The sequence below is a fragment of the Lissotriton vulgaris genome, chromosome 12 (assembly GCF_964263255.1).
Source record: "Lissotriton vulgaris chromosome 12, aLisVul1.2, whole genome shotgun sequence".
NCBI lineage: Eukaryota > Metazoa > Chordata > Amphibia > Caudata > Salamandridae > Lissotriton > Lissotriton vulgaris.
In genome coordinates this window covers 112050600-112074198 of record NC_141700.1, presented here as the reverse complement: position 1 = coordinate 112074198, position 23599 = coordinate 112050600, and the positions used below count along the sequence as shown (strand labels likewise).

The 23599-nt window shown below is 47.2% G+C and overlaps 1 protein-coding gene across 4 annotated transcripts in view; it reads right to left on the bottom strand.

The window, feature by feature from the left end:
* Positions 1-23599, bottom strand: part of SEMA6C (semaphorin 6C) — a 171934-nt gene that overhangs the window by 109325 nt on the left and 39010 nt on the right. The window contains exon 1 of one of the 4 annotated variants that reach the window (XM_086947443.1): positions 7782-7906. The exons of the other annotated variants lie outside the window; for them this stretch is intronic. The gene's annotated coding sequence lies outside the window, so the exon portion shown is untranslated. Of the gene's footprint in view, positions 1-7781; positions 7907-23599 lie in introns of those variants that run through there. 4 annotated transcript variants of the gene reach the window in all.

Sequence of the window (23599 nt, the reverse complement as noted above, 5' to 3'; positions counted from 1 at the left end):
CAGCAGGCATAAAAATGTGTTTTTCAGTTAGGGGGTCAGTGCTGGGATTGTGAAGCAGTGCTTTGATTTAAATAATATATTTTTTTCTAGAATCCATAGATATATAAGGAACTACAGGGCATATATTCGAGTGGTCCTACCACACCTCTGGAAAGGTCATCACACTCAATGGCAACTGCAGTTAACTACCAGAGCAGAGTATTTTTTTCTTTGCATTCACCAGGGCTGTAATTTGACTTGAAACCACAAGCTAAAAAAAAAATCAGGTGAGGTGGAAAATGCATGATGAAACAATCTGAAAAAAATGATATCTTGATGTGAAATGAGAGAGGAATAAGAGAGCATGATGAAATGCAATTTATACCAGGACAGGCTTTTATTGAAAGTGTGTCACTCAGATGCAAGCACTCAAAATAGCCCTGTGGCTACTGAGCTAAAGGAGGGTTTGAGGTCTTGTTGTTCCAGATTCTGTATGAAGGGGAAATGGTTTACATCCCTATTCGCATTAACCCATTTGGCACAGGTATCTCCAAATTAAGTCAGGCGTTGTGATTTTTTTTTCTTGAAACCACACAGTGTTTTGTGTATTTTTTTGCTCGGAAATGCATTGCACAATTTAACTTTGAAATTCAATTAACGAGTCACGGCCGGTGGCACGTGTATTACAACAGACCCAGCTGCAGTGTGCACGAAAATGCTTAGTTTAAATTAGGTTTATTGTTAATCCGTTCACCAACACTAATTGTTTTTACTTATTGCAACCACAATAGTCGGATGTGTGAAAGTACACACCCTGCTTGCTTTGATGATGCCGCATATCAGAAATCCTAATAAAAATTGTAAGAAGTTTGATTATTATTTTAAGTAAATGACTGCCCGCCTCAAGGATTAATCACAACTCGTCAGGGGGAACCCTTAAAGTCACTAAACTAACCTGAGCTCAACCGTCTGGTAGTGTTGGCACGGAGCAGACCGACTCAACTTCAGACAATGTGTTAAGTATGTATGCAGTATCAAAAGAGTAATAAACTCAAAATGTAAAAGAATAAAAATCCCAAACAGAATAAGAAAGAGTAAAATGTAATTAACAAAATGCCACCAAAATACCAAAAATCCAAAAAAGGAACTGGAGATACAAATGTTTAAAGTAGAAATTAGTACCACAAAGCACAAAATTGCAATAAATAGAAAATGTTCACAGCAGACCAGGACCGCGGTACAAATTGAGGCTGACCGCGATTGCGCCCAGGTCTGATACACCAACCAGGTTTGTCCTGGTCTAAGATTTTGTCTTCTGACGTAAGTCTTAAGTCCCAACCAACCAACTACAGGTGCACACTTCTTATTCCACTAGGCTCTCTGGGAAGGCACGTAGAGATTTCTAGGGTGATAGGCAGAGGACAACAGCAGGGTCCAGTCCCAATTCAGTTGCCAGCTGGCTACTTCCGGGAGAAGACCTCTTGCAGCTTGTCTCCCTTTACCTCACAGGAGGTCAGTCACCTGGAACTCAGTCTATATCTTTGTCCTGGGTATAGGAGGGGGCATGTCTAGTCCTTCCGGGCTCCTCTCTAGTTATAGACCGCAATTCCAGGCCTCTTCTGATCTTCTGCAGGTCCAGAAAGTGCTCTGAAGTGGAGGCCTCTGGGTGCCAGATTTATGCCTGGCATCAGCTAGTAGGTGATGGTGACTCTTGCCCCTCCCTAACCAATGGGGTAAAAGTTCCAAGGCCATCACTACTTACTTTTGCAGTAGTTACTGTTTGCCTTACTGCAAACAAGCTCAAAATGCCATGTAATTGGGCATTTTAAAGATGGCGAACGTTTTCGGCTAAACTAAACTTGATCTCTGAGGGCTAGGTATGTGTGTGTGGTGTCCTATCACATCTAACTCTAAATCCAGTTTGAAGCTAGCACTGTAGCCACAACAAATCCAAAGACAGAAGTCTGGTAAGAAAAACGCAAGGTCCTTCAGCAACAAGGCAGGGGATTCACAAAAATTGTCTGGACTTCCTGTTCTCTGGCATTCAAGTATTCCCAAAGTGTTACATGTGGCTCACAGGACAGTCAAGCGGAACTTGATCCTGTGCTGTCAAGAGGAGGCCCTCAGCCCCCTCCCTGAATATTAGGTTGAGCTCAGAGAAGCCAACTATGCCTATTCAGGTCAGCCTGTTTTTTTGCTGTTGGGAGGCAGGTAAAGAGTAATTTTCTCAAAGTTACTTTTCCTTTATATTTAACAACAATACAACTTCACCATTGAATTGGAGTTTTAGTAACTACTAAAAATAGTGGTTCAATTATTTTTACAACTGTTCCCTTCCACGTGCTATTGGTGTAAGTAAACTACTAAAAACAGTGGTTCCATTATTTTTCTAGCTGTTCCCTTCCATGGGTTATTGGTGTAAGTATTGTAATATGTACTCTGGTTTTCTACAAAGGACAGCTAAGCCTGCCACAGTGAAAATAACTTTTGAGGCCTTGTCGCTGTTGGGAGATGGTAACAATTTTCTAAAAGACCTACCTTGGAAGTTAAAAACCAAGCTATGCAGAACAAAGTACCTCACTGTATGATATAAGAATAATTCAAGTCAAGGAGCAGTTCTATGATAATGTACAAGAATGAAGCCGAAAAGCAAGCTTTTTTTATAAGGTCATGCGTGGTGAATTGCAATGTCCTTTTACTGTACCATAGGGGCTGCTTTATTCCTTATAATTACGGCTCCAGGTTTTATGCTATTATTATAAGAATTCAGTGTATATCCAAATTTACTTTTTTAAAGTAATGTACGATCATACATGAATCCAAGATGGTTAAATTGTTCTAAGAATTCAAGTATGATACATCAATATGGTCATGTGAAAATGCATGTATTGTAGTACATACAGATGCACAGTCCCAGCTGTTTAAACTTCATTAAGAAACCATAGTTTTTTGTAAACTCCCCCGCCTGTCCACCTGCACAGCTATTGGCCAATCTTTAATGACTGACAGCATTGAGACCCACTCCAAGAAAACCAAAGACACCAGATTTTCTATTTTTATCTACATTCAAATTTAAATATAGAGTAATAGTTGTTTTTGTCATTATTTATTTCGAAAATCAGAAAAAAAGAAAGCTGTGAACCTTAATTATAATAAATAATCTTAGAACCACGTTGCCCAGCGAGCCATCATTAAATCCTTGCTCAATTTGAACTTCTAATCTGAAAGATCTTCTGTTTGCAGAAAACTTACACTAAATGTGGAATCTGCACTGTGAAAACAAACACGCCAATATGGGTAGCCTGCAATGTCTTACAAACACCAATTTGCAGGAAGCTGAATTTAATTCAGATGAAAGGTACTTCGTGGTTTCAGAAGGCACTGGAACCACACACTGGTCCGCTGCATGGAAACAAACAACACAACTGTGGAATAACCTTTTAGAATGAAAAATGTAGAAGAAAAGTTTGAAAAGCTAATCTTCCCTTTAATTGTTTATCAGAAGTTAGAAGGTTATAAAAAGGCTTTCTGCCACGCCCGCTGACTCTCCCAGCAAGCATTATGAAGTCACAACTCAACTGTAATAAGAATTTTTTTTTCCTCAGGGATTAAAAATTGGTATTATAATTAGGGCTCTTGGATTTATGGTATTTATTTTTTAAACATTTCCATCTGTATTTATCCATATTATTTTTGGGCCATCTTATTGGTATTTATCCATATTTATTTTTTGCCCATCTTATTGGTATTTATCCATATTTATCTTGAGTTTTGAGAATAAATGGAGTCGTAAAATGGCACATTTCCACATTTATTTAACTGATGAACATGCACTCCGACTTTGATGTCGGTGGTGTTTTAGCAAATAAACCTTTTCCGTGCTGATGACAGAACCGCTCCGCCATCAGCCGTGGTGGCGCTGTGCTGATGACGGAGCGGTTCCGTCATGGCCCGCCCGAAGCGCCTGCGCGGCGCGAATTCCGCGCCTGCGCTGGGCGTTCTATTGAGCGGGCAGGGCCATGACGGAACCGCTCCGTCATCAGCACAGCTCAACCGCGGCTGGTGACCGAGCGGTTCCGTCACCAGCATGGACCCGCCGCGCGGCCGCCCCGCCCCCTTAGCGCTGCGGCGGAATAGCCACCGCAGCGAAGGGGTTAAGCACCCAAATATAATAAGACATTACGCCCACAGGTAAATGCTTCATATATACTTTAACATGTGCTTGTAGTTAAGCTAATCTCATCCAGTTTTTCAAACTCCCCATGCTGTCTGCCTGCTCTGCCGTTGGCCTGGAATTCACAAAAGACAGCGTGGCGAGTCAATCACAAGACGCAACATTTTCAATATTTTTCTGCTTTTAAAAATAAATACAGACACGAAACATATTGTTTTCTGTCTGTATTTATCTCTAAAAACCAGTAAAAACGGAAAACTGGGAGCCTTAATTATAATTTACTATTTTTTACCACTGCTCCAACCATTATTAATAATCATTTATCAAAATAGGCCTCCTTCCCCTGCGTGAGAAGAGGCCATATTCCAGTACCTGGATAAGCCCCCCTGCAGCCCCGGGAGCACCTGCCCCGTCACATCTTGGCATCTTCTTCTGAAAAGATTTAATGTCCCATAAGCTGACGTACGACACCGAAGCAAATGGGGGGCCTCGGGTTACAGCCCCCCTGTTCCGCGGGCACCTGCCACTTCCCATCACCCGCCACATGTGCGTGGGCTCTGCTGGCACGGGGCTGCGCGCGCTCCTTTTCGTTTGTTGTCATTCAGTGGATTATCTGCCTATTCCCTCTCTCTGTGGTTGGCCGGGGCCCCGGGAATGGCTCGCGGGAGCGGGCCATGGACTCTGCTGACCTCTGTGCCACACCTGAAGGTCACAAGAGGAGTTCTGGCAGGGTGCCCCCGCCCACCCCCACTTCTCACTTCATTTATAGCACCACGAGATGGCAAAACTGGCAGCAAACCACTCATTCACCCAGAAAAAGCAAGACACTATTCCGGATGCCTGTTTCTGGACAGGATGCACTTGGGACTTTTATGGACAAGTCAGTTGTACTTGCCTCAAAGAGCAGGGAAAGGATTGGCTAAAGTCAGTCGCGTGCCAGCCAGGCACACCTGCCAATCACCGGCGCTGTGGCTGATAGAGGTTTTTAGGTAGCGAAAGGATGGAGCCCGGCTCGGGTCAAATGTCTGAGGCTGGCTCTTGTCCCCTGGGGTTGCGGAGCAATAGAGCAGAGCAATTCACAGTGTGTCACGGACAACCCGCAGGAGAGCAGCCAATGGGAGGTCATAACCCCCTATGTGTTGTTATAAGTGTCGTGGCCGCCATTAAGATGCTGACAAGCTCCTTTTTAGGTCCAGCCTACCACACCTCAGCTGTCTGGTTAGAAAAGACATACCGTGGGCTTATCAAGCACGCGGATGGACTTGTAGCTTGTCCTTTGCTTATCATTGGTTAGCTTTGCTGTCACTCTCATCTGCCTGCTTCTTATTGGATGGCTTGCCTCGTGCATCTTGTGTCTCTCCCTTCAATGGAGCTTTGCCATGGCTGGACTGGCTGTACCGGCCATCGAGCGTTTCCCGGGAGGGTGGAAGGGTGGGGGCTGGTTTTGCAGCAGTGGGAGCCGGGGTGGATATTGGGGGCTTGCGCTACAATATCCGCCCCAGTAACAAAAGCAGCAAGAAAGCCTTTCCAGTCTCCCGGGGCCAGGCAGTGCTTCCCTACGGGCTGGTCTGAGAAAACTGCCAGGGCTGCTTTGGGTTCCCATTCTGGCCCTGAGCTTTGCCAATTTACCGGTGTTTTTAACTGCTCACTTTTAGGGAACAACCTCATTGCCTTGCCACCCGTTTGCTTCTCCCCCAGCTCCACACTGCTCCCTCTCTCTCGCCGGTTGGCTTGTCTCATCCCACCCACGCCCACACATGTTGCCTCCCTGCCTGTGCCTCAGTGTTACTATTGGTCTGAAAAAGCTACCCAATTTCCGTTTTTATCCACATATAAAAATTAACACAGACAATAAAATGAATGTTTTCTGTCTGGATTTATCTGTAAAAGTCTATAAAAACGGAAAACAGGGAGCCTTAATTATAATAAATAATCACAGAACCACGGTGCCCAGCAACCACTCATTAAATCCTTGCTCAAATTTAAGTTCTAATCTGGAAGATCTTCTGTTTGAACTTACACTAAATGTAGAATCTGAACTGTGAAAACAAACACACCAATAGGGATAGCCTGTAATGTCTAACAAATACCAACACGACTTCCCTTGTTGCTTTACACCCTGTATTGCTTCCACCTAGTGGCGGCTGCTCTGGAACGGGGAGAGTCGGGGGGAAAAGTATATCACTTTCCTGATTATAGCGCAGGTTTCCCTCCATCCTCTTCTCTTCCTGGCTCCCGGCAGCACACAGGCTCCTCTAAGCCAATGACAGTGCTGCTCTCACTAGCATGACAGCAGCGTCGTGATTGGTCTGAGCAGCCTAGTTGGCCGCTGGCAGTGCCTGAGAGCATTGGGAATGTTATCCACCCGGCTGTGCAACATAGCCAGGTGGAGAAATGTTAAGTGTGCATGTCTGTTTGGCCAGCCCAAGACGGCCGGCCAAACGGTCATGCGCACTTATGGTGCGAAACCACTCCTTCTCCCTGTGACTCCAGCCCCGCCCCATCCGAACCTGGCTCCGTAGCCCGTACGAAAAATAAAATCATAATAATTATATGATCATTTGATTTTTCCTTTCTTCACTGCTCGGACAGCTGTGGGGCGACGCTCCTCCGCCTTAGCGGAGGAACCGCTACTGCTTCCACTGCATCCACTTAATAAAAAAGAAAAAAACGAAATAAAATTCTTTATATTTATAAATTCAAGTTACATTGTTAAACGTAAATAAAAACCAAAGCACTCGCGTCATTTTGCCCCACTGAAGCAAGCACCAATTCCTAGGAATTTTCTTTTATTCTTCTATAGCCAACCTGCACAGCAGTGGGATGCTGTACCAAAAAGCATTGGCAAAGCCAACAAGTCCCAACGGCGACACGTGTTGGCTTACCAAATGCTGGTTTACTGTTTAATAAGGAGTGGAGAAGCAACAGCGCTATCATGAAGTGGTCTTTTACCTTCGCTTACTCGTAACTTTGTGCTTGTCCCAGAAAAGACACTTTACACATCTCCAGTGTCAGATTAAGTTAAGATGTTCTGCTTGTTATTATACAGCAAGCTAATGTAGGCCATGGACTAACTAAACACGATTCGCTGTTTTCATTGGTAAAATGGAGAGAGGAGGAGGAAACCTGTGGGCAAATCCTGGCGTCCACGCTTGAGCAAACCGTGTGATCCTGTGTAAAACCCTGTACGTCATTATGCCTTATCTGGGTTGTGGAGCACATTTGAGATCTCCGTGGAAGAATTCTGTTCATGAAGTGCATTATATACACATCTCACGGTGTGTACGTTGCAATAAACAATCCCACTGCTCCACATACAGTAATACTGACCAAACATACGAGGCCACGACTGACATGTATGGTTCACTCATGTCAGTGTCATCACAGCCAGGAAGGTGGCAAAATGTTCATTTTTACTTTTAAGAGATGCCATTGCAGTCGCAGACACCAAAGTGAAATGCAAACGTTCAAGAAATAACCGGTTTCGAATGTGTAAGAGTTTGATCATGTTTTCGCGAGCCGTTCGCTGCATCACTTTCACTTACAATGCTGATGTTGGTGGCTCGGCTCGTGCCGCGTCGAGCCAACCCCCGGCTAGGCTCTCCTTTGATTTTGCTGGTTTTCTCACCTCTAGGGCCGGGGCAGAGTCAGTCACATCCTTCCTGTTAAAGGCACCCGACGGAACCGTGCCGGACCCTTCGGGGCTGTCACTTAGAACGCGTCACTGCTCCTTCTTGTGTCCGCAAATCTGAAATCCCTCGATGCCCCCATTTAATCCCCACTCACCCGCCACGGATCTGCGCATGCGCACTACTGTACAGGCCCCTCCGCGCGCCAGCGTGCAGAGAAGCGACTATTAATAAAACGGGCCCCAATCCAAGAACTGGTGTCGATCATAACCTTACCCCCCCCCCCTTGCGGGCCCCACTCCCGCCACCCTGCACCAAAAGCAGCTGGAGTTTGGGTAGAGTTACAGACCGCGGAAAATCGGGAAACTGGGCCAAGAGAGGAGGAAGAGGAGGAGGGACTGCGAAGGCTCTGCTCGGAGCAGAAGGACCCAATCTGAGCACCGAGCAATCAAGATGCGCAACTCCAGGCTGTGAAGATAAACGACAGACTTCACCATCACTCGCCACCCCCTGCTGTGCACGGTGGACTCACCGCACCCCCTGCTGTGCACGGTGGACCCACTGCACCCCCTGCTGTGCAAGGTGGACTCACTGAACCCCCTACTGTGCACGGTGGACTCAATGCACCCCCTGCTGTGCACGGTGGACTCACTGAACCCCCTGCTGTGCACGGTGGACCCACTGCACCCCCTGCTGTGCAAGGTGGACTCACTGAACCCCCTACTGTGCACGGTGGACTCAATGCACCCCCTGCTGTGCACGGTGGACTCACTGAACCCCCTGCTGTGCACGGTGGACTCACTGAACCCCCTGCTGTGCAAGGTGGACCCACTGAACCCCCTGCTGTGCACAGTTCACTCACTGCATCCCCTGCAGTGCGTGGTGGACTCACTGCACGTCTGCACCCCCTGCTGTGCAAGGTGGACTCACTGTACGTCCCCCCCTGCTGTGCACAGTGGAGTCACTGCACCCCCTGCTGTACGTGAACTCACTGCACCCCCTGCTATGCGTGAACTCACTGCACCCCCTGCTGTGCGTGGACTCACTGCACCCCCCGCTGTGCGTGGACTCACTGCACCCCCCGCTGTGCGTGGACTCACTGCTACACTAACAGCCTCCGACCAGTGTAATGACACATCTTGGATCGCAGTGCATCACCCCCTGCTGTGCGTGGAGTCTTTGCTGTTCACGTGTCCAGTGATCCTTAGATTCCGGCACACTGTGGATCATTGTGCAAAACCCCCTCCTGCGCACCAATGAACACATGGTTCTGCCGGCTTACGTCTGCGGGGCGTTGCAGCACACACACACCTACCACTGCTTCGAGGTGCAGGGACCACCGACCACAAATCTAGGGCCAGTTGTACGACCATTGACTTTTGCGACTCGCAAATTGCGACAAACTGCGAGACGAAATTTGCCAGTCGCAAAAGTCAATGTACAACAGTGTCTGGGACACTTTTTGCGATTCCCAATGGGCTCGCAAATTGCATGCCTCATGAATATTATTGAGGCTGTCGCAATGTGCAACCCTATCGGGAATGTTTAGCACTGCCAGGGCTGGTGGCTTGCTGGGGTCAGCAGATCTCCCTGTCTGTGTTTGCCTTTAAATAAAGCAGGTTTTTTTTTTAAATGCAGCCCGTTATCCTTAAAGGAAAACTGGCTGAATTACAAAAATTATAATTTAACTTTTCATTTTCAAGCAGTGGTCCCTGGGACCACTGCCTGCCCTTAAACAATGTTTGTGCATGCATTCCCAAAGGGAAAGGGGTCCCCTGGTGACCCCTTCCCATTTGTGAGTGCTTCACCTCCCTTCGGAGAAGGATGGTAAACTGCGAGTGTTTTGTGATCGCAATTGCGGTCACAAAACATTCTTACATAGCTTTTGGGGTCGCTATTAGGAAAGGAACGCCCCTACCTAGTAGCGAGTTGCTAAACACTATTTTGCGAGTCTCAAATAGGGTTAGTACATGGCCCACAGGTTTGTTGCATGTGCAAATGGGTCTAAAACCTATTTGCGCATGGCAAAATCTGTCGTACAACTGCCCTCTAGTTACATACACATAACATCAGCTGTAGTTTAGGCACATCCTCCACCCTACCTTATGCAGTTCAGCACAGCACCCCAAAAACTAAATCCCAGACAAAGCCACTTCTTTCTGTGCCGGGTCAGGAGGGACCTTCCAAAGCCTCTTTAGGCACCTGGGCAAGATGCCCCCTAGGCAGCTGCGAAGCGTGGGTTGCCAGCGCCCAGGGCAACATTTTAAGGAAAGTAGTGCACCCTCTAACCCGTGGACGTTAGCTCCGGAAGTGCTAATGATCTACGGGTTAGGGGACGCCACACTTTCTTTAAAAATGTTGCACCCCCCTAAGAATGTTGACCCCGGGGCAAACGCTCCTGTGGATCTCCCCCCACGCTACACCACTGCCCCTAGGCACGCCTCTCACAATGGGAAGGGAACTCACACTCTGCCAGCGCCTGGATACACTCACGGGTGACAAGTAGCGCTCTACAAATCTACTGATTGAAGCAAATGATCGAACCCTTGCCCAAAGGCAGACCCTGGAGTGATGAAGCGAGCCGGATCCCTTGCCTCTTTGAGATATCTTATGGACTCTGAAGTTGACCCGGCCCTGACCTGATGCCAGTGAAGGTAGGCCATATCTAGTATATTAGGGTCACAAGGTTTTAGCCATCAAACTATCCCTACTACACAGTTTCCAATTTGGTGTAAAATCAGTAGATATGCTGGACACCCCAAACAGTTTTTATGGTACAGCCTGGATAAAATAATATGATCTGGATTGTTCTCCAACTGAAGTTCAAGAAAGGGGAACTTTTCTTGGTCAACTGGAATAAACAAGTTATTTACCTGTAACAATAAGTTTACAGCTTCTGGCTATTATTCTCTGTTCACAAACTGTGCATTGTTCCGCCATCTAGTGGTTGGGTCTGGAAGAGCAGGTAAGAAATGAGCTATTGCATTCTGGGACCACCCCATTTAAAGGCAGCAGGAGTCCCGCCTCCTTCGACCTTAAGCTCACAATGGCACAGTAAGTGACCACATTCACACCGACTTTCTGCCACCAGGTCAGTAGGATGTGGGAGGCTGAAAATACATATTTTTGATATAAATAACTGGCACTTATTGACCATCATAATCACACAGGTTTGCAGATGCCCTGAACAATTTGTTCCATCACGAGGGCTGTTCTCTAGGGGGTGCCAGCCTAAACCCTGCTCAACCCCCACCCTTCATGCAGTCTCACTGCCGGAGGGTGCCCCAATGCAGCTAAAGTCAACGTTGCTCCCCCAAGGCCTCTCTATAAAACAGCTCCCCAGCCTCCCTGGCTCCATCTGTATTCTGTTTTTTCGTTCCTGGGCTCCTGTCCAACAGGGGGAAAGTTCAAATACGAGCAGAAGTGAGCTCTGGGGCGCCCTGCCAAAGCATGTGATTTATTCTTTGTTTCCAGGCTCTCTTCAGAGGCAGCCATAACCCTGTCTGAATTTCTGCTGGCAGAGTGTTCTTCACGCTTTTGTAACTTTTGTGACTTAACCTATCAGGCATCTAATCATGTAAAAATATGTACAGGTAATCAATAATTCTGAGAGACCGTGCCGCAGCGCTGAGTGATGCATGCACTTTTAATGTATTTTAAGTTGCAGGGCACAGAGGTTTGAGGTCCATCTGCAGTGGTTTGGCATCATGCCAGCGTGCACGGATACTGAAATTGTGAAAACCTTAGACTTACCTATGAGCAGGCCCACTGGAATTATGCAAATCTGCGGCTGCGGCCTATTCCGCATAATTATGGATTTGCCGCATTTGCAGCATAATCCATCATCTGTTGCATAATCTGCAGATTTGAACAAAAAAATTGTTTCTGGATCAAACAGGGTTTAAAGTTCCTAAAAACGCAGTGACGCGAGTTCACGTGCAGTGGAAGGCCCTTCCCTAAGGTCGACTGGTTATCTCTCAGTTGTTTATTGCCGTATTCGGGAATTAAACCGGTGCTAATAAGAGAAAAACGTTGCCCGAAAGTGTTGGAATATGTAAAAATGACAAAATAATGAAGTAATACTATAACAAAATGTGCTGCTTTGCACATAATTCGCCATTTTTGTCCGCATAATTTAATCACCCCTGCCGTATAATTCCAGTGGCCCTGCCTATGAGGCATATACGCTGCATCTGTTGCTTGCAGACTCTGCATGCGGAATGTTGTCCTGGGTGAAGCACTAATGGGCCAAGAGTGAATTAAAGACATTCAAGGATATTCTATTAAAGCATTGGGTGAAATTCCTGCCCAATCCGCGTTGTGTGTACATTTTATTCTTTTTTGCATTTATATAGCAGACAAATGCCTCTAGTATCGCATCGTGGCACTCTAAACAAGGAAAACGACAGACACCATCAGTATAAGAGTCTGTGGAAACACCCAGAGGTGGGGAAGGGCAAACAAAGGCAGGCATTAACAACAAATAATGCTATTGGCTTTGGGGGGTGTGTGTCCGTCCTCTGAACTACCTCCTACTAGGTGGCTTGTTTGGGACCTGGTGAGGTATGTGGTGACATGGGATGTATGACGTTACAACGCATACTTTTACATCGCATACCAGTACAACGCGATTTTTACAATGCAGGATCCTTTACAACGCATGCCTTTACAACGCATGTCATTACATAGCAGATGCTATTACAACGCATGCCATTACAACGTAAGTATAGGTAAGTATATCTTTTTTTAATACATTTTAATTAATTTATTTAATTAATTAATTTTTGAAGTGTTTTTTTAAAAAACTGAACTCTTAAAATACCCCTGTACCCCATAACCCAAACCTAGCCCTGAACCCTAAAAATACCCCTGTACCCCATAACCCAAACCTAGCTGTGAACCCTAAAAATACCCCTGTATCCCATTACCCAAACCTAGCCCTGAACCCTAAAAAACCCCTGTACCCCATAACCCAAACCTAGCCCTGAACCCTAAAAATACCCCTGTACCCCATTACCCAAACCTAGCCCTGAACCCTAAAAAAACCCTGTACCCCATAACCCAAACCTAGCCCTGAACCCTAAAAATACCCCTGCACCCCATTACCCAAACCTAGCCCTGAACCCTAAATATAACCCTGTACCCCATAACCCAAACCTAGCCCTGAACCCTAAAAATACCCCTGTACCCCATTACCCAAACCTAGCCCTGAACCCTAAAAAAACCCTGTACCCCATAACCCAAACCTAGCCCTGAACCCTAAAAATACCCCTGTACCCCATTACCCAAACCTAGCCCTGAACCCTAAATATACCCCTGTACCCCCATAACCCAAACCTAGCCCTGAACCCTAAAAATACCCTATACTCATACTTATTTTTTTAAATTACTTAAATTAATATATTTAATTTATTTGATAAAAATACATGAATTAATATATTTATTTTTAATATTAATTAAATGTTAAATAAAATATAAAATAAAATTATATACTTACCTCTACTTACGTTGTAATGGCATGCGTTGTAATAGCATCTGCTATGTAATGTCATGCGTTGTAAAGGCATGCGTTGTAATGGATCCTGTGTTGTAAAAGTAGCGTTGTAATGGTAGTGCATTGTAAAAGTTGCGTTGTAACGGTTGTATACCGGTGACATGACCTGGGCATACAGCAAAACACACAAGATGACGGACGGAATGTTGCACATTGGTAAAACATTCACCCCCAGTCTGGGTTTAATCCATTGTTACTTTGCTCACCACGCCACCCCAGTTCAGGACCTGGGCGTAGCACACTGCGTGAAGGACCTGTGCCCAAATCCAAGCACCAGAACAGGGTGCTCGCCTTCTGGGCGCTGACCGGAAGTGGAACCAGCCGCCCCCGACAGGTGGGGCGCTTCTGGGACCGCAAACCGAGATCCACACACAGCCTTTAGCCGGAAGCGAACACTGCTATCTTGTTTTGCCTCTTTCAGTTGTCAAAGGCGCGTGCAGCTGTCGCAAAGCCCCGAGCCAGGGGCACCGGGGCCTTGTCGATCAGTCATGGAGTGACGCCTGGCATACTGATGCCTCTCCCGGGGCCTGCGGGCGTATCGAGCCATCGCTGCCGCTTTCAAAGGTCGACAGCTTGAGATGCCGGGCACGGCGCTGTGGCGCTGGTGTGTGTGTGCGTGAGGACTGACAGAGCTGTGCGGTGAGGAGAAGAGACACTCAGTCAAGTCTGCAGACGTGCTAGGACCTTCTGGAACTGCCGGTGCACTCTGACATGATGAGGGCCTAGTGCTTAATTTGAGCCGGTGCTTAAAAAACAGTCGCAAACGGGCAGATTCTCAGAATCTTCCCCTTTGCGACCAGTATTTTTGCATTTGGGATGCATCATCCCAAATGCAAAAATCGCAATTTAAGTAATCTCAAAATTGCGATTACTTAAATTGCGATTTCATTTAAGGAATCGAAAATTGTGATTCCTTAAATGCAATACATTAAAGTAAAAAAAAAAAAAGTGATTGCACTAATAGGGGCGCAAATTACCATGAAGTTGAACTTCATGTTAATTTGCAAAAACTTTAAATAATGCACATTTTTCATGTTGCGCAACATATGCGCACAGATCAATTTCAGGGGGTGCAACAGGGCGTCCTTTTGACACCCTTGCATACTGAAATTGCATGCGCAATTTGTGAGGACCTATTGGTACTCGCAAATTACGCATGCAATTTCCCATTCATTCCTATGGGCCTGTAGGCCCATAGGAATGAATGGGAAGGCATTCCTTAATGGCGACTCGCAATTTGCGAGTCGCAAATAAGGAATGTGTAGGAATCCCTATTTTTACAGCGATTCCTACATGCATAGGCTTTTGCGAGTCCTTAATTACGATTCCTTAACTATCGCAATTAAGGACTCGCAAAATCCTACCTTGATGCATGTGCCTGTTAATCAACTCCACATAAGGGTATTGGAGCACGGACGCCTTCATTTTTGGTGGGCATGGGAGTTCTGTTCTCGGCAGGCTTATTGGGAAAATGGGCTGATTGATGCACACTGCCTCCTGACGAGAGCCCCCGCACTTTTTGTTTTAACAAATTAACCACTACCTCGCAGCCTGGATACATTACGGTGTGAAAAATGGCTTCTGGGGCTACAAGGGAATCTCGCTTCACAGGGAAATCTGACATTTGGTAAAGATCACACACAAATCATTGAAGTTTTCTTTTTTGGAGGTTTTTGAAAAAAAATATTGCAGGAACTCCACCCGAAGGTATCAGGAAGCTTTACGTGAGCACCAGTTGCGTTACAGGCAGTGCTTTAAATGGGCCGGTACTGTCCGGTACTGAGTACCTGTACTTTTTTATTTTCAGAGCGAGAGTACCTGCACTTCTCAAGAAAAGCTTAATACTTTCAATTAGAGAATGCTGGCACTTCTTAGAAACAAGCAGGCACTCTGGTACAGAGTATATGCACTTCTATTTTTCCATTTTAAGCACTGTTTACAGACACATTCATTTTGTTAGGAACGGGGAAATCAAGTGAGTTGCCCAGAATCACAGGGTGTTGAGTGTCTCTGCCAAGACTCGAACCCGGTTCCCCAGCTTCGAGTCCAACTGCTCTAGCCATTAGGCCACATCCATTATGTCTGGAAAGAGCTAGGACTTTAACTCCCACAATAGCCTCCTCAAATATTTGGCTGAAGTGGGTTTGCAAAGGAATTGGGCAGAAAGTGCAGTCTGATAACTACCATTGGTCCTTGTCTCATGAGGCTGGGATATGTATGTTTCTGCTGCTACAGGAGCGAAGGGGGTCTCATGTTTCCCCCTCATGACTTGTAAGCTGCACAGAGCAAGACTAGTTGGAGGCAGTATAAATTAGCACGGTGGAGTGGTTGGTCTGGAGGTGGTCAACCTGGATTTCATGGGTGGTCAGACCTTTATTCCAAAATGTCACACATATATAGGAACTCAGAACTGCTATTAAGGCACAGAACATCACACAAGTCTGCAGACTCCATGGCAGGCCACACATTTTGTGTAGCCCGAAGCCTTGTTTCTCCCAAGAGACCGATAATCAGCTACACGTTTTCTAGGACGGCTCCTAACCACAACGTGGCACTGACGCAGTGTGGCTGAACATCAAGCAGAACTCCAGATTCCAGACACAACCACTAGATGGCGGAATAATGCACAGCATGTTAATCTAGAAAAGATTCACGCTGCAAAACTGCTTTGCCGTAGATTGGCCAATCTGGGTCATTCCCTGAGCTCCAAACTCTCAGCTGTGCTTGGAAACCAAGATGAGAGAACTTTGTAGGACTGCACATGCTTTGTGCCTTGAGTTAGACAACAACAACACCCTGGCCAGACGGCTTCTATGGTCTCAAACGAATCTGACTACGCAGGTAGGACCCTTGAAAGTCCTGCGAAAGCTCCAGACCAATTTCACGAGAGGAAGCGAAACATATTGTTCAAGAAAAAAAAAAACTTGTGTCATCTATAGCTACGCATTTTATGAGATGGCAATATACTGAGAAGAACTAAAGACTAATTAACCTAGCAGCAAGGATGACCAGCACCTTATTTTCAAGATATAATTGATGCTCTTTGCGTGATAAACCAACAAATCTACCGATCACGGCTCGAAGGCTGCGCAGAACTGGTACAACCGCCCTTTCCTGGGATTCTTCTTTCCATAGCAACCATCTCCAGAAGCTCATCCTTGAATCCAGCTTTTCCACAACCACATTTGTCAGCAGCGGAGCCGCTCAACGTTGGCCTTCTCACCGCGATCATCAACAACCACGAACGCAGCCTGGATCCATTCTGGACCCTCGCTGCATCAGTCGCTCCCTCCACCACCACGACTCCCAAATCTACCTCAGACTGGTATTCGATGAAGGGAAATGCCAGGAAGCGGCAATTACCAGAAGGAAGTTGGTTATTGGTTACGAGTGAATAGGAGCTTTCTCTAGTGAAAGACGGCAGCCTGGCAGACCTCAACACTCGCTTTCACCTGGTCTTATTCAAAGGGCTACAACCAATGAGCTTCATAAAGGACTAACAGTTCAACCGCAGGTAACCATAGGGGGCAGGATGTGGCCTAATGGCTAGAGCGGTCGACCTCGGATCAGGGGAACCGGGTTCGAGTCTGAGCAGGGACGCTCAACATCCTATGATTCTGGGCAAATCACGTAATCTCCCCCGTGCCTAACAAAATGAATGTGTCCGTCTGTATCGCAACTGGTGCTCATGTAAGAGCTCGGATACCTTCAGGTCTAGTTTGCGCTACATAAAACGCCCCCCCCCAAAAAACATGATGAATGCATTATAAAATAACTGCGGCACTAAGAATCGTACCCCAGTACCAGGTCCATGAGAAAATGGCTTTCCTGCTTACAGTGGGAATCTACAAGGTAAGACCACTGCATGACTATATGTTCTACTCCACCAAAAAAGGTGCTATCTCAGAACACGTCCAAAAGCAACATCCTTGGTGTCTATCAAGGGAGGACCACCCATGGATGACCGTCTCCAAGGTCATCGAGTCCTATGTGACACCACGTGGTCTGAGGTTGGCCACACTGAATCCATTTGCCCAAACAGACTCAAAAAGTTTGGCCACAGATCCTCCAAACGCACAGCTTCCTGCTTTGGTCTTCCCGCCGTGGCCCTCCGAGACCCAAGCTGACTTTTGAATGTTTCACAAAGGCCCAAAGACGAAACCACTCGATGACGCTTATCACCAGTTCGGTAGGTGTGCACCTCTCCAGAAGTTCTCGAGATGCCTGGGCTGACCAGCTTGCAGCTGTCGCCATCATCTGTCGCATGAAGCCAGCGAGGCACACAAATCAGGTTATCCACCTCCAAACTTTCAAAGAGGAGCCCCCCCCCTACCCGAGGTGTGATAATTAAACGAAAACCAAAAATTCAACAAACACTAGACCAGCTAGTGGGAATTCGACCAAATGCTAAGCTATATTCATCATCGTGCCCCAAACAGAACCAGGAAATGGGGCACTTTATGATTCAAAGTCTTGGTTGTTATTCTTTGAGGAGGGGGCATACTTGGGGTGCACCCCGAGGAACGAGCAGGCCCCGGGGGACCGCCAAGATTTGGGCACGCGATAAAAGAAATGTTTTCCCAAGGAAGGCGACAGCTGCCGGGTTTTCCAGTGGCGGGCTGGAATTTGATATCAAGCCCATTGTTGGCCCCGGTGGGCGCCCCCAGCCCCCGCCGCCACACCTGTCACCAGTCACAAAGACTTCATTTGCCGGTGATGAACGGCTGCGCCGCGCACAATGCGGCGGTAATTTGGACTCGGGAGCACGAGGCGCAGGCGCGTAATTGGAATCTGATGGATTACCGGCTCATACCACGGCGTGGGGGGAGCGGGCATTGCTGGGAGTCCCACCCCCCTCAAGAAAGAGCATGTGCACAGCTACCATGAGTAGGTGTTGAAGCTTTTAACCAGACACCCACCCCGGGCTGCTTAACTGTCCCTGGCTTCATCTTCTTGCCCAGTTGCCATTGGCAGGGTGGTAGTAGCTATCCGTCCGCCCGCCCACCCGCCAGCTGCCCACCAAAGGTGCGACACAGGGAATACACGACAGGCGATGGGGGCCAGCTCGCGCTATATAAAACTTTATAAATAAATAAAAAATAAATCGGATTAGCAGGGACAGCGCCCTAGGTGGAAAGAAGAAAGAACATTTGGGGGTGGGGGGTGTCTTTGTGGTGTGATGGCAGGAGGTGTGATGAAGATGGGAGGAAAGCAGGGGTTAATGGGGTGCTAACAAGTATGTTGAGGTACATTAAGAGCTGATTACAAAGTCTTTAATGGGACCCGATTGAGACCAAGTGGGGTGGACGAGCTGGTGTATGCATGACATTAAGGCGGGCAGCTCCCTGCTGAGTCCCCCCCCCCCCCGGAATATTGGCCCAGCCCACCCATGCCCAAGGTCGGCCCTGCTTGCAATATGTCTGGACCCAGCCATACGCAAATCAGTCTCGACCCTGCTCCAATAGGATAGTCCAACCCGAATTGCTAGGCCAGTACCAAGGTACACCCAACTGACGAGCCTTAACCCCTTAATTGCTGCCGTCGGACGTCGCGATCACTACCTTCCTAATGCTGCGCACGTCCAACGGCCAACGCAGCCCCGCCCGTTTTGCGGAAATGTCACACTTTCGCGAAATCGCGGCCGCAGCAATTGGGTTAAACAAGTCAAAAACCAGTCTTGCGCTGCTTGTGTTCCGGTTCGGGTGGACATGGCAGTTCAGGGGGAACAGTTGCGATGAGCAGTAGGGTCGAGAATGATTTGCATATGGCAGATCCAAACTGAGGTGGCAAGATGGGCGGGAAAAAAAACAATGAGTTGAAACGCTACCCCAAGCGATTGCCAGTGGTTAGACTTAATGCAAGCGTTCCTCCCGTCACCTTTTGTGTGACATTGTGAAATAGCTTCACCCTATTGCCTGGTTGACATTGGAGACTGGGTATTATGGCTTCAACCTCCCATCCCCAGCCTAGCCAACCCACCCACCTCTACATGTCCATCGGCCAGTTGGCAAGGCATGTTGAGTACTTTCATCCCTGCCCAGTTCATCATCCCAGATTATAGCTTCTGGGCGAGTGTCGCCCCAGACAAGTTGGCAACAGCAGGGTAAATGTTACAGCTTCCCACCCACTCTAGCCAGTTGGCATCAACAGCTCAGTTAGTGTATGACGGTTCCGACCCCAAAGCCCAGATCTAATTGCGAGGGAAAGCAATGCTACCACCTCAGCCAGCTAGTCTTTGACCAGGGAGGAGTGCAACGGCTGGATTACACAAAAGATATTCCCAAAAATTTACAAGAAAACCAGGAAAACAGCACGACTTGAATAAACCGGCATTGGCAAACACAAAAGATTTTGACACCCACTGACAAAAACAATATAAAATGCCTGCTAAAGAGCAAAACTATAGAGAGCCGGGTCTGGTGGCTCAGTGGACTGATGTCCACTCCAGGAGCTTGTGTTCAACCTCATGGTCACAGGTTCAAATCCCGGTGGGTCCACTCAGCCATCCATCCTTCCGAGGTCGATAAAATGAGTACCGTTGGGTAACAATAAACATCTGTTTTTCTGCGCCAACCTCTGTTATCCTGGTGCTTCTCTCATGCTGGTTACCTGCAAGAGAGTAGCACCAGGATTGGTTAATGGAACTGACTGGAGCAGGAGCACTCTGAGCCGAGTGACCGGAGCGAGGGACATCGAACGTGCAGCAAGAAAGGTAAGTGACTTTATTAAAAAAAATTGTAGCCACTCACCTTGCCTGCATGCACCCAACCCATTACCATTCTGTCTGCCCACCAATATATGTACCGGCCAGCCGCCCCTGCATATAAAGACAGGTACTCCCATTCTTTGGGCCACCGGCACTTCACGTAGGACAGCTAGGCCCCTTAACTCTATTTTCGTTTGCTCCGTTTGGTGATGCACAGTATAGAGCAGTGTTCGATGTCATGGAACTTCCAAGCAAGCACAGATAAAACACTCATTGAGCCATGACCACTGGGCTGTAGAGGAATATATACTCCACGCTAAAAGTCTTGGATTTAGACCATGGAAGCCTAGGCCAGGTTCCTTGTGTCAGAGTGGTTAGGTCTGGTGGCTTAGAGGACTAATAATACTTCTAATGTAGAGGCCTTTGTTCAACCTTACGGTCACAGGTTTTACTCCTGGCGGGTCCACTCAGCCTGTCATCCTTTTGAGGTCGATAAAATGAGTACCATTGAGTTGGGAAACAAACATCTATTATTGAGGGCCAAGTTATCCTTGGGTTTACAAGTACACGTTATGTCATTTTATGTTCAAGTTTGGGATTTAGCCCCTTTGAAGGTTCTCTCTCATCAAGATTGTTTTGTAGTTCACAAGCTCCTAAGCTCCTAGGTAAAAGGATGTATGGGTCACCCTTTCCATCCGCTCCCAGATGGGCGAGTCCATTTTCTTATAGCCTCCCAAGAGGGCTTTAAGTGGACCAGGAGGATTTTAATTGGGTCTCAGTGTACTGACCACATTGTTTAGCTGTGCATTGGTATAGTTATGTTCCAGTAGGCACACAAAAGATCATTTTGTTATTCTAGGAAACTGAATATTCCTTGTCTGCTCCATTAAGCAGAGCTTAACTTTGCTGATCTAAACATTTTACACATTATGTGTGCAATACAAAGTAAACTAAAAACAGGAATATAGTGTGACAAGCGAACTTGCAATATATTCAACCCAGAAATGGCCACTGTGTTGGAAGAACATTATCAGTATCCATTAGTTATATGGATTCAACAGTGGTCAGTAAAATGCATTTTTAGGTCTCGCCTGTCGATGCGCATGCGCATCGAGCAAGCGAGACTATGGGGGCTTATCCACTCTTTATCCAACATGCAAGGAATCGTGGCGATTCCTTGCAGTGCCCGTGACTTTTAAGCTCATTGCGCATGCGCAATGAGCTTAAAAGCGCGTGCACATCAGTTCCCTCACCCCGCCGTGTCGCATTTCTCCTCCCCCCTCCCCTTATCTGCCGTCCCTTCGTCTGTTCCCTCTCCCCGCTCCGCCCCCTCCCCTGCCCGCCGTGTCGCATTTCTCCTCCCCCCTCCCCTTATCTGCCTTCTCTCCGTCTGTTCCCTCTCCCCGCTCCGCCCCCTCCCCTGCCCGCCGTGTCGCATTTCTCCCCCCCCCTCCCCTTCTCTCTCTTCCCTCTAGGAGACCCAGTGGGCACATGAGAGCCCTGACCTGCCTCGACCCACATGGGCCGCCTCCCACAGGCCAGCACGAAGATTCTTCTCGTGAAACGGTGAGCGACTTTCTCTTATGCCCCTTTGTCACAATCCCCTGACCTTAAAATGGCCGTTTAACTAGGACCCCCACAGGCCAGCACGAAGATTCTTCTCGTGAAACGGTGAGCGAGTTTCTCTTATGCCCCTTTGTCACAATCCACGGACCTTAAAATGGCCGTTTAACTAGGACAAGTCCAACAAAGGTCTAACTATAAATCCTTAAAACTCTCGCTGTAGTCAAATTGTTGGCGCCGTGTAGCCGACTCACAAGACCCTCTTCTTTGACTTCTACGAACTGCCTCCCATGCCCGGTCACCACAGGGATTTCAACTCGGTGTCCCTCTGCTGCGGAATTCACGACCCGCCTCGACCCTGATTCTGGCGACAAAGGGACCTTAAACAGGTGTTTTTAACCTACTACAGAGCCCCGCAGTGCCTGATTTAAAAATGGCCGCCCCATAAACACGGGGAATTATCCGGCTCTAGATCCACCAATAGATCTCTAAGCTGACACCAAGGAAACCGGAAAAGTACACTACAAACCTTCTTTAGCTACACAACGGCCAGACAGTGCCAGTGAGTCCCCACACCTTGATCGCCACCCATTCGCCACGTTCCTGGTGACTCACCCTTTAACACAAACCTGATCCCCTGCATATACGATACCACTCTCCAACCAGACACCGTAGCCCCACTCTGTCATGCCAACTCCTCTGACGAGGCTCTGTCTCGGGGGCATAGGCTTGCGGCATATGTGCTAGCTTGAGGGATAGCTCTGATGTTTACAACATGGTACGCATAGCCATAGAGTGTATCCACAGCTTCTTGGCAGCTGCCCTCTGTACGGAGCCGGCCCTGTGTTCAGCCGTGTCACCAGCTGGTCAATAATCTGTTGTCTGCAGTTTCCAAGCATATCCTGAATTTTGCTGTCTCTAATGTGACCGTGAAAAATCTAGTGAGAGCTCCGCTTTCTCATGAATCCAAGGCATAATCCAACTCTTCTGTGGAGTGTGTTTATTTGTTGATCATCTTTGTCACCCAAGTTATACCATCAGTTGTAGTGATACTCGTGAAGATAAATATTTCAATGTTCCTATTATTTCAACACGCGCTGTTAATTTTAGCATATTTCCTAGCAGTTTCTGATCTTAGTGGGCTTTAAGTGTGTATTTCCACTGTCCTACATCCACCACCCTCTCACACCACCTAACCCTCACCCTCACCACCTCACACAGCTTCACTCACCCTCACACACCCACACTCTCACCCTCACACACCCTCACACACCCACTCACCCTCTCACACCTGCTGCACTCTCCTGCTCTCTAGAGATGTGGCCTAACGACCAGAGCTGCCGTCTATGTCACGTAAATACAAAACATGTTGCATTCAAAATGCTATAGGTGTCACATTCGCGAAAGTTATAACTATTGACATTGTAAATGACAAAGCTATCAATTTAGCTATTTGAAAAACAAACAAATAAATAAAATATTTGTCATTTACAAGACCAATAGCTCCAACTTTTATAATGCGAGACCTATTGCATTTCCAATGCTTGTTTCCTGGTTATCACAGAGCTGCATATTGTGTAGGCAGCCCACGAAGACCCCCGTCCCAAAGCTTCAGCCGTTCTCTTATTATTTCTTACAATATATTTTCCACCAGTGTTCTTTTATGTCCAGAGGAGAAAAGCAAAGGTAATAAAACAGACAGGGGTGGCTCGCCTGCTAAGGCAGGCGAGGATAATCCCACTGCTCCCAGGGAAGGAAAAAGTTATGTGATAATAAACTTTGTTAATATCACTTTACTTTTCAGAACTATGGGGCTGGGTTCAGGCAGGGCTGGTGCCACAGGGGGAGGAGTGGGTCATGCGCACTTGCATGTCCCCCGCCAGGCTGTAATGCAAAACCTGGTGGGGAACATGCACAGGCTTCCTGTCCCCGGCTGAGCTATGAACCATGACACTCAGACCAATCACAATGCTGCATTGCAGTGTTGTGATTGG